This window comes from Acinonyx jubatus, chromosome B2 (assembly GCF_027475565.1).
Source record: "Acinonyx jubatus isolate Ajub_Pintada_27869175 chromosome B2, VMU_Ajub_asm_v1.0, whole genome shotgun sequence".
NCBI lineage: Eukaryota > Metazoa > Chordata > Mammalia > Carnivora > Felidae > Acinonyx > Acinonyx jubatus.
Genome location: NC_069385.1, coordinates 141,860,731 through 141,872,255, shown reverse-complemented (window position 1 = coordinate 141,872,255; position 11,525 = coordinate 141,860,731). Strand labels below are relative to the sequence as shown.

The following is an 11,525-nucleotide window of genomic DNA, read 5'->3' as shown; positions in this document are numbered from 1 at the left end:
GGTGGTAAATAGACAAAACTAGAATTCCAACCCAGACATGGCTCACTTGATTTTCCATGTATTTTTCATTTCTTTTTATTTTCAAATGTTTATTTATTTTGAGAGAGAGAGAGAGAGAGAGAGAGCGAGGGCGAGCACATGGGAGCATGGGAGGGGCAGAGAGAGAGGGAGGGAGGGAGTCCCAAGGAGGCTCCGTGTTGCCAGCATGGAGCCCAGCATGAACGGCAAGATCATGACCTGAGCCTAAATCAAGAGTCGCTCCCTTACCCAACTGAGCCACCCAGGCAGCCCTATGCTTCATATGATCTCATATACTGAGATCACTAACCCCAAGCTCAAGTATGAGACAACAGAATGCTATCCAATCTTTTCCTTTTCTGCAAAATGGCCAGTTGAACTTTGAGCTCTAGATTGTAATCTGTATAGTAAGAGATGCAGGAAAGTGGGGGGCACCTGGCTGGCTCAGATGGCAGAGCATGTGACTCCTGATCTCAGGGTTGTGAGTTCAAGCCCCACGTTGGGCATAAAGCTTACTTCAAAACAAAACAAACAAACAAAAAAGACGTAGGAAAGTGAGATGGATGGTGGATTTGAAATCAGGAAGTGATCCGAGATGCTCTAATCTGGTACCTCTCCTATATCCTGCTGAACGGCTATAAGTCAGGCGTGACAGGCTTCAACTTCCTCATTCTAGGAAATGATTTATGAGCACTTAGCATTATTAGTTAACATTTATTAACATTTAACATTGGCGCTAACACCCTGTGTTGGTGTCTTTCACGATTTGCTTCAACATGGCCAATAAGCAACTTACAGATTCTAGGGCAAAACCACCCCTCAGTCTTTGGAATTTATAATGGAAGATTATTAACAGGACTTCCTAAGACCTACCCCATCTGGAGTTATAACTTTGGCATAATTTATGTACACCAACTTCTAAAAGGGGCTGGTGATAAAAAATAATATTAGCACATGAGGTAGAGAATATGGGGCATAAAGTATGTTAAGAAACAGTTTTGAGTTTTTAAAACATATATGTTTTAGATTGCCATTATTTAAAATATATGTTAATTAAAAAAAAAAACAGAAGAGTACATTAAGTATTTGTTGTCATTATTACATCAGTTGAAAACATCTGGACTTAGCCAAAAATAGGAAATATGACATTAAACATATAACCCTAGAAATTTACGAGTTTAAGGACAGTGAACACATTTTGCTCAAAAGGTCTTATACCAAGATGCCAGATTGGCTCAGCCCCTGGAATGTGTGATTGTTAATCTCAGGGTTGTAGGTTCAAGCCCATGATGGGTGTAGAGATTACTTTTTTAAAAATCTTTTTTTTTAAGTTTATTTCTTTATTTTGAGAGGGAGAGAGAGAGAGCGTGTACGCTTGAGTTGGGAGAGGCAAAGAGAGGGATGAGAGAGAATCCCAAGCAGGCTCCACACTGTCAGCAAGGAGCCTCACAGGGTACTGAAACTCATGAAAAGAACCATGAGATCATGATCTGAGCCAAAATTGAGTGTCCACTGCTTAACCAACTGAGCCATCCAGACACCCCCCCCAACAAAAAACTAAAATCTTTAAAAAAGAGTCTTACACAAAAAATCAGAATTAACCAGTATGCTTGTAGTACCATATAACACAAAACAATCTTCATGTAATTTTTTTTAAATGTTTATTTATCTATTTTGAGAGAGAGAGAGAGAGAGAGAGAATCTCAAGCAGGTTCCATGCACAGTACAGAGCCCAACACGAGGCTCATTCCCACACCCACGAGGTCACGACCTGAGCCAAAACCAAGAGCTGGATGCTTAACAGATTGAGCCACCCAGGTGCCCCCTTCATGTAATTTTTTAAAATGATATTTGTATTTACAAGAGAATCCTTGTGGTTGTGCAATTAGTGTGGTGTCAGATATAACCCATCTTTTGTTGTATCTCCAAAAAGCCAAAAGAAAGACTAATTGGCTATAGCCCTTTAGAGAAGACCTATCATGTGCCTTGCTTGCTTTGCTGAATCTTTTCTTTTCTTTCTTTCTTTATTCATTTATTTATTTATGTTTATTTATTTTTGAGAGACAGAGAGAGACAGAGTGTGAGTGGGGGAGGGGCAGAGAGTGAGGGAGACACAGAATCCGAAGCAGGCTCCAGGCTCTGAGCTGTCAGCACAGAGCCCCATGCGGGGCTCGAACCCATGAACCATGAGATCATGACCTGAGCCGAAGTCGGATGCTCAACAGACTGAGCCACCCAGGTGCCTTGAGTCTTTTCTTTTAAATTGTAAACCTGAAATTCCTCCTCCTGAGAGGTGAAAGAAATGTCTTTGTTTTATTCAAATTCTCAGATTTAAAACACATTCCTTTTTTCCATTCATTATATTCCATGCCTCTATGTCTGCATGGCATAGATTGGACTACTTAGAACAGTACCATCATGGGGCACCTGGGTGGGTCAGTTGGCTAAGCGACTGACTCTTGATTTGGGCTCAGGTCATGATCTCACGGTTTGTGAGTTTGAGCCCTGCATCAGGCTCTGTGCTGACAGCTCGGAGCCTGCTTGGGATTCTGTCTCCCTCTCTCTCTCTGCCCCTCCCCAACTTGCTCTCTATCTCTCTCTCAAAACAAATAAAAAAAAACTTAAAAAAAACAAAAAAAGGCAAAAAAAAACCATGGACAATCACTCCAAAGGGCTACAATGCCACTCTGTTTGTCAAATAGATGATCTCAAAACTCCAACAATATGGCAGACTGGGAGACCCGGCCGATGTGGGTGCCTTTTTTTGATCAACATTCTGGTGAAAGAAAGAAGAAAAAGAAAGAAGAAGAAGAAAGAAAGAAAGAAAGAAAGAAAGAAAGAAAGAAAGAAAGAAAGGAAGGAAGGAAGGAAGGAAGGAAGGAAGGAAGGAAGGAAGGAAGGAAGGAAGGAAGGAAGGAAGATCACACACAGACACATACACTTGAAAGAATAAAAGGGAAGCACTAAAGTGTCAGAGAAAAGAGAGAACTTCAAACAGAGTAGTAAAAACATAACTTAAGGCCACAGAAACTCAGAAACTCAGAGGAACAGGAGACACCAAATGAGGCTGCAGCCCGTGGGTTCTTTTTGTGCTACGACAGGAGACGTGATCTTGACCGTACATTACTGTAACTACAGCCGAGCCCTGTGCCTGCAGCGGCGTGTACCGTGAAAGGGGAGCGGGAGCCAGAACTCCACCCGCCCACTGAGAGACACAGCAGAGAAGGTTATCACCAGCCTACAGATCTGATGCACAAAAAAATCTTGTGAAAACCAAAATGTCAAGACTGCACCATAAACAGATAAGAGTCCACATTTTCTTTTCCTTTTTTTTTTTTTTTTTTTTAAAGTAGGCTTCAGGTCCAGCATGGAACCCAACACAGGGCTGGAACTCAAGGCCCTGAGATCAAAACCGGAGGCAAGATCAAGAGCCCAACGCTTAACCGACTGGTTCACCTCGGTGCCCCGAGAGTCCACATTTCTGTTACTCCTTGTCTACTCATTTTGGGGGCTGCTATAACAACATTACCATAGATCGGGTCGTTCAAACAGCGAACATTTCTTTCTCGTGGTTCTGGTCCAAGATCAGGGAAACTGCAGCCAGGTTTTCTTCACATTCTAGTCTAACATATTTGTACTTCCTTGATTAAATTTCTCTGCTGTCACAAAAAATTCAGTTAAGACTTGTACACATGGTAGCACCTTCTGGAAGTGATTTTTTTTTTTTTTTTTTTGAGGAAACTTAAAAAAAGAAGAACAAATTTTCTATCTGGCTCAACACGACGCAGAACGGGGAAAATATAAGAATGGACAGTCTCAAATCTAAAATAATTCAGCAGAAAAAGGAGTCCAGAACCACAGAAGACCATGACAACCTGTCTTCTGTGAAGCCACCAAAAACTGGTGCCTTCACCAACGGTAAGGGACATGGAATAGGAGTTCTAGCAATTTTATGGAGATGTTAGAAAACCATGGTGCTGTAGCATTTAAAGACTCTTTCTAGAATTGCAAAGAATATAGAATTGCACACTGAATATGAAACACTTTTACGATCTGATTCCTACAGTTATGTGGGTGATTACTTATAGACTCTGTTGCTAGGCTACATGGACTCCATGAAAAAGAAGTTTTCAAATGTGTTTAAACATTTCCGTAGAAATTCATTTATAGAGAAAGTCATTCTTTTCTCTTATGCTTTTGAAATATTTCATCTGAGCGGGACACTGTCTACGGGAGGTGAGACACAAAAAAAAAGGAGACAATTTCTTCTGGGACTTCTAATGTCTCAGTGGCTAAAAATTTTATACTAGAATACCTGTGCAGTCAAACTAATGTAAAGGCATAAATTAGTTACCTTAAAAAGTGAATCCCATAGTAATCGTTTAGACTGAACGTAGAATAACTTAAGGATGTGAATATGGATTAGAAATACTTCTCCTTATGGTCAGAAGGGACTGTTACTATTTTGCAGCTATTTTTAGCATTCAAATCTCATCATTCTATAAAATTAGATTATAACAGTAGAAACAACATCTCTAAGCAAATCAGCGTTAGCAATATAAGTGTTCTGGAGTTACAGTGAGTATTTAATTGCTTGCGAGATTATTGCCAAAATATGGGGGATATTCTACTTCCCTGAGATGTGTTCCTGTTATTTATGAAATCCGGTCACTTATAAATATAACTAGCGCGCACTTTTCCTGTTTATACTTTGTTTACTTTCTCTGCCAAGGTTCTATTGCGGTTTTTTTGGTTATTGTTGTTGTTTTGCCACAAACAGCATTGCTACATCAATAATTCATTGCTTTTTATCATATTTTTTCACAACATAAAACAGAAAGTTAAGTTGATTAGCCAAGCCTTCTGGTACGTCACTGCAGCTGTATTCCAGAACATTCCTAGTACACTTGGAAAAGGCAGCTTATAGAAGTTACCTCATTCCTCCCATCACAGGTAAACCACTAATTTAATCACACTTTTTGTACTAACTCTTTTCTTTTGAAAACTTTTAAAAAATATATTTATTTATTTATTCTCAGAGAGAGAAAGAGAGAGAGAGCGTGCAAATGAAGCAGAGGCAGAGAGAGAGGAAGACACAGAATTTGAAGCAGGCTCCAAGCTGTCAGCACAGAGCCCCACGTGGAGCTTGAACCCACGAACCACGAGATCACGACCCGAGCCGAAGTTGGACACCTAACCAACTGAGCCCCTCAGGCGTCCCTCTTTTTTTTTTTTTTTTTTTAAAGTAGGCTCCAAGCCCAGCACAGGGCCCAATGGCGAGCCCAACGCGGACTTGAACTCGCAACCCTGAGATCAAGCCGTGAGCTGAGATCAAGAGTCATACGCTGAGCCATCTGGGCGCCCCCTAATGTTCTTTTGAATAAAGGTGGATATTCCACGAAGCAGGGACTCACATGTAATAAATACCTTATCATGATCAGTGCAGTTACTTTTATAGAAATGCCTCGCTGTTGTTTTTTAAATTTTATTTATTATTATTTCCACTCTCATCCCACCACCATTACTGTGTGTGTTTTTTTTAACGTTTATTTATTTATCTTTGAGAGAGAGTGCGAGCAGGGGTGGGGCAGAGGGAGAGAGAGACAGATCTGAGCCAACTCCAGGCTGCCAGTGCAGAGCCCGACGTAGGGCTCGAACTCAGCAACTGTGAGATGGTGACCTGAGCTGAAGTCAGACACTGACTGAGCCACCCAGGCACCCCCATTACTGTTGGTTTTTAGAGGAGCAAGCAGCCAGCACTTTCTTCTAGCATAAATATTTCAGTAATTTGTTTCCTTTTTCATCTCTTCTGCATTAAGTCAACTGAGTAGCACATTAAAGACCCCCCAGACCCCAATCCGGATAAAGGATGACAATCTTGATGTTGTAATATGCTCCTGACTTTAAATCCGTATTCGCAATGGACGAAAAATCCAAATATCAGTTCAAGTTGCAGTAAATTTGTCATTGCTGCCAAAACCATACTTTCCTGCTTTGCTCAACTTCGTCGCTGAGGGTCTATCATCTTATGGTTCCAGTCCTTCCGAGACTCTCGTTCACCTCCCGCTCACTGGTCCCTCCCTGACCACCTTACAAGATAGTCCTACAATGGTATCTCTTCCTGACCGGCAGTTACACACAAAAAAACACTAAACATGAGAGTTACTGCCTTTCCTACAAGCATAGGTGGTAAGTCAGGGCGTCCGGGTAGCTCAGTCTGTTGAGCATCCAACTCGTGATTTCGGCTCAGGTCTCACAGTTCATGGGATTGAGCCCCAAGCCGGGCTCCACACTGACAGGACAGAACTTGCTTGGGATTCTCTGTCTCCGGCTCTCTCTGCCCCTCCACCACTTGTGCACTCACATGCGTGCGTTTTCTCTCTCTCTCTCTTTCTCTCTCTCTCTCTCTCAAAATAAATAGACTTAAAAAACAAAAACAGGAGTGTCTGGGTGGCTCAGTAGGTTAAGCCTCCGACTTTGGCTCAGGTCATGATCTCCCAGTTCTTGAGGCTGAGCCCCCTGTCAGGCTCTGTGCTGACAGCTCAGAGCCTGGATTCGGCTTCAGATTCTGTGTCTCCCTCTCTCTCTGACCCTCCCCCACTCACGCTCTCTCTTTCTCTCTCAAAAATAAATAAGTAAAACTTAAAAAAAAAAACATAAAAAAAAAAAGAATATGCGGCAAGTCAAACTCATTTGGGAAAACAAAACAAAACAAAACAATAGATGCACCTCAAGTAATACAAGTTTGATCTGACTTTGGGTGAGGACTTCACTCCCTCCCATTTCCAAATCCCACTCCCCACCACTCTTGCTTGGATGCCCTTGGGTTGACACTGCAGTTCTGACTCCTTATCTAAGACCAGTAATCAGGGTGTCATTCAATCCACTTTGCTCCCGCCTTCCTCCTTAGCGCAGGAGGCAAACAACAGCCCGTCTCCCGGAACTGGGACAGACAACGCTTTCAAAATAACTGGATGAATCATGCCTACCTCATATCCTAAACAAATCTAGGTCCAATTCCAACAGTCTACCAACAATAACCAGAAAATACATGTAGCACTAGCTCTATCACGAGCCCTCTTGTTAACTGTTTCATTCTCAGACGACAAGTTAAATTCCATGCCAGTGAAACAGACCCAGTTAAAACAGAAAAACACCTAAATCTCTAGAGCTTTAGCCTTTATCTCCTCAAAACTTTTGGAAGACTTTAGAAATGTGCAAAATCAGGAAGAATAGTGAGTTATTTAATGTTTGCTGTCCATTAATTCTTTCTTTATCTTCAGATCTTTTTTTAAAGATTTTATTTTATTTATTTTTATTTGAGAGAGAGAGAGAGAGAGAGTGTGTATGTGTGTGTGAACACAGGAGGGGCAGACGGAAAAAGAGAGAGAGAGTCTTAAGCAGACTCCACACTCAGCACAGAGCCCAAAGCAAGGCTGAATCCCGGGACCTTGGAATCATGACCTGAGCCGAAATCAAGACTCAGGTGCTCAACTGACTGAGCCAACCAGGACCCTCTTTTATTTAAAATCCAAACCCTTTTTCCTTGATTTGAACCCATGAAGTACTGAAAAAGCAATCATACCTTTGATTTTCCAATGGCTATTCCTTTTCTCAGTTTGGGGATTCATACAATAGAAAACACAAACCTATGTAAAAGCAGGGAGAATATTGAACACCAATATAATTACTGTACTATATATGAAATCTATCCCTGATTCTCCTGGCAAAAACAAAAAAAAAAAAACCCAAAAAACCATGAGGTAGATGACAGGGTGGATTATGCAACCCTTACTGTCTGGAGGGAAAGAAGATGTCTAAGAAGAAAACAGTTGCTGGGGCGCCTGGGTGGCTCAGTCGGTTAAGTGTCCGACTTCAGCTCAGGTCATGATCTCGCAGTCCGTGAGTTCAAGCCCCGCATCGGGCTCTGTGCTGACAGCTCGGAGCCTGGAGCCTGTTTTGGATTCTGTGTCTCCCTCTCTCTCTGACCCTCCCCTGTTCATGCTCTGTCTCTCTCTGTCTCAAAAATAAATAAATGTTAAAAAAAAAATTAAAAAAAAAAAAAAGAAAACAGTTTGCCTGGTACTGACTTCCAAAGGAAAACTTTTAAAAAATATTTATTTATTTATTTATTTATTTATTTATTTATTTAAGTGAACTATACCCCCAGTGTGGGACTTGAACTTACAACCCCAAGATCAAGAACAGCATGTCCTACGAACGGGGACAGCCAGGTGTCTTCCAAAGGAAAATTTTTACAGAGCCATCTTCAAAGACATTTTGAATGATATACAGGACATTGTCTTCAATAGTCAATAGATAATTTCTTTTTTTTTAAGCTTGAGAGAGAGAGAGAGAGAGCGCGCGCGCAAGTGGGGGGAGGGGCAGAGAGAGAGAGGGAGAGAGAATCCCATGCAGACTTTACACCATCCGTGAGGAACCCAATGCAGGGCTTGAACCCATGAACCAAGAGATCATGATCTGACCCAAAGTCAGATGCCCAACTGACTGAGCCACCCAGGTGTTCTCAAAAGATAATTTCTTAGCAAATTTTATAGGCCCATTTTTTTAAACAACTTGATGAGAAACAACACTTTTCAAAATGATACATTTATACTCAGGTCATAAGGGAGGGCTTGAACCAAGGCAATTGGAACAGAGGGGAAAGAATGAATAGGAATTATTAGTGACACTTTAGAAGTAAGGACCTGGAAAAGAAGACATCACAACGACCTTTCCTGTATTCCACCCTTAAATACTGACCTTTCTCTGGTCTGTACCCTTTCTCTAGGCCAATGTTACTCAAAGTGTGGTCCATGAACCAACCGCCCCTTTGCAAGCTCTCACCAATATGCAAGGAGTTCAGTTCTGAAATTCAGAGCAAATGTTTAAAACTTTTATAGCAATTTGGCAGAAGTATTTTATAAATGTTGAATATAGTAATTTAAAATACAACCTTATCCTTTTAATGTCTTTGATTTTTTTCACTTTTATTTTTCTAATAATTCATTGTTGTTAGATTTTATTAAAGTAGCATCCTGCATGGGGTGCCTGACTGGCTCAGTTGGAAAAGTAAGGGACTCTTGATCTCGAGTTGTGAGTTCAAGCCCCATGCTGGGTGTAGAGGTTACTAAAAACAAACAAGGAAACAAAAGAAAAAAAGTAGAATCCTGCAGTTGGTTGAAAATTTAAAAAAACAGCGAGGTCTGGATGGGTCAATCTATTGAGTGCCCAACTCTTTTTTTTTTTTTTATAAATTTACATCCAAATTAGTTAGCATATAGTGCAACAATGATTTCAGGAGTAGATTCCTTAGTGCCCTTTACCCATTTAGCCCATCCCCTCTCCCACAAACCCTCCCGTAACCCTCTGTTTGTTCTCCATATTTAAGAGTCTCTTATGTTTTGTCCGCCTCCCTGTTTTTATATTATTTTTGTTTCCCTTCCCTTATGTTCATCTGTTCTGTGTCTTAAAGTCCTCATATGAATGAAGTCGTATGATATTTGTCTTTCTCTGACTAATTTCACTTAGCATAATACCCTCCAGTTCCATCCACGTAGTTCCAAATGGCAAGATTTCATTCTTTTTCATTTCCCAGTAATACTCCACTGTGTATATACGACATCTTCTTTATCCATTCATCTGTCGATGGACATCTGGGCTCTTTCCATACTTTGGCTGTTGTCGATAGTGCTGCTATAAACATGGGGGTGCATGTGTCCCTTCGAAACAGCACACCTGTATCCCTTGGGTAAATGCCTAGTAGTGCAATGGCTGGGTCGTAGGGTAGTTCTATTTTTAGCTTTTTGGGGAGCCTCCATACTGTTTTCCAGAGTGGCTGCACCATGAGCATTCAACTCTTGATTTAGCTGGGGTCGTGATCTTATAGTTCACGAGATCGAGCCCTAAGTCAGGCTCTGCGCTGACAGTATGGAGCCTGCTTGGGATTCTCAGTCTCCCTCCCTCTCTCTGCCCCTCCTCCTGCTCCCATGCATACTTTCTCTCTCTCTCTCTCTCTCGAAATAAATAAATAAACATTAAAAAAAAATTAAAAAATCAAAACGCAACTAGTCCTTTACCACAGATAGAAAGACTATAGAATAGTCTAGAAGACCTCTGTTTCTCAAACTTTAGTGGCCATATACCATCCTCATGGTTCTGCCATATCTACACTAACTTTATCATTTATTCAATAACTTTTTTAAAAGAAAATCACTTTTACTTAAGTAAATTTATTTTTATTTTTACCTATTTAAAGATTTTATTTTTAGGGGCGCCGGGGTGGCTCAGTCGGTTAAGTGTTGGACTTTGGCTCAGGTCATGACCTCGTGGTTCGTGGGTTCGAGCCCCGCGTTGGGCTCTGTGCATGGCAGCCCAGAGCCTGAAGCCTGCTTCTGATTCTGTACCTCCTTCTCTCTCTCTCTCTCTCTCTCTCTGCCCCTCCCCCTGCTCACACTCTGTATCTCTCTCTCAAAAATAAACATTAAAAATTGTTTTAAATTAAAAATTAAAAAATTAAAAAAATAAATATTTTATTTTTACGTAATCTCTACACCCAAAGTAGGGCTTGAACTCTAACCCTGAGATCAAGTGCCACCTGCTCCACTAACTGAGACAGGCAGCTGTCCCAATAAATGTATTTTTTTTATTAATTTATTTATTTTGAAAAAGAGAGAAAGAGAGCATGGGTGGAGGAAGGCAGAGAGAGAGAGGGAATCTCACGTAGGCCACAAGCCATCAGTACGTATAGCCCAACGTGGGTCTTGAACTCACGACCCATGAAATTATGACCTGAGCCAAAATCAAGAGTCAGACACTTAATCGACGGAGCCACCCAGGCACCCCTAATAAATTTATGTTTAAATAATACTACATCACCAGCATAAGCACCTGCTGTATCACTTTTGTGTATGGAAAATTGCTATAAAAGCAAATACTATGAAAACAAAGGAATGCTCCTAAATAAAAAAATAATAGTAAAATAACAACTTTAAAGGAATGACAGAGCTAATTGGTTTGCTAAAGGGCACACCTAAAAATAAGAAAAAAAAACCCTATTTTTTTCATTCTTATCAATCAATTGAAAATGAACACCAGCTCAATGTTTCTTAGTTTAAGACACAGATGAGCTGAATATCCAAAAGATATTTAATGGACTTCTCAGGAAAGGTAGGACACTGATAACTAATTTCTGGCCAAAATGATGTTCAACAAATTTTATTGTCCCAGTGGACTTCCGAAGTGCACTCCCAAATCCTCTGAATGTGTCAGGTTATTTGGTGTAACCAGAACAGCAGTTTACAGAGGATTTCCTTTTCCTGAGTCATTGCCATCTGGTCTGAGAAAATACTTATAAAAACCTTTTGTCAAGTGGCCTTCTCATAATTGTGAAAGTACGTTCAGCAAGTTCTTCAGATGACATTTCTGAACAAACTACAAGTTTTTTCAAGAAGCATTGTCAGTAGAATGAATGGAAGTTTCAGAATTTGTTCCCAGGATCCTGAGTT

At 40.7% G+C, this 11,525-nt stretch overlaps 1 non-coding gene across 1 annotated transcript; it reads left to right on the top strand.

The window, feature by feature from the left end:
- Nucleotides 1-451: 451 nt before the first annotated feature.
- Nucleotides 452-524, top strand: TRNAR-CCU (transfer RNA arginine (anticodon CCU)). Its single transcript has one exon. It is a non-coding gene; the product is annotated as a tRNA-Arg (tRNA).
- Nucleotides 525-11,525: the final 11,001 nt, after the last annotated feature.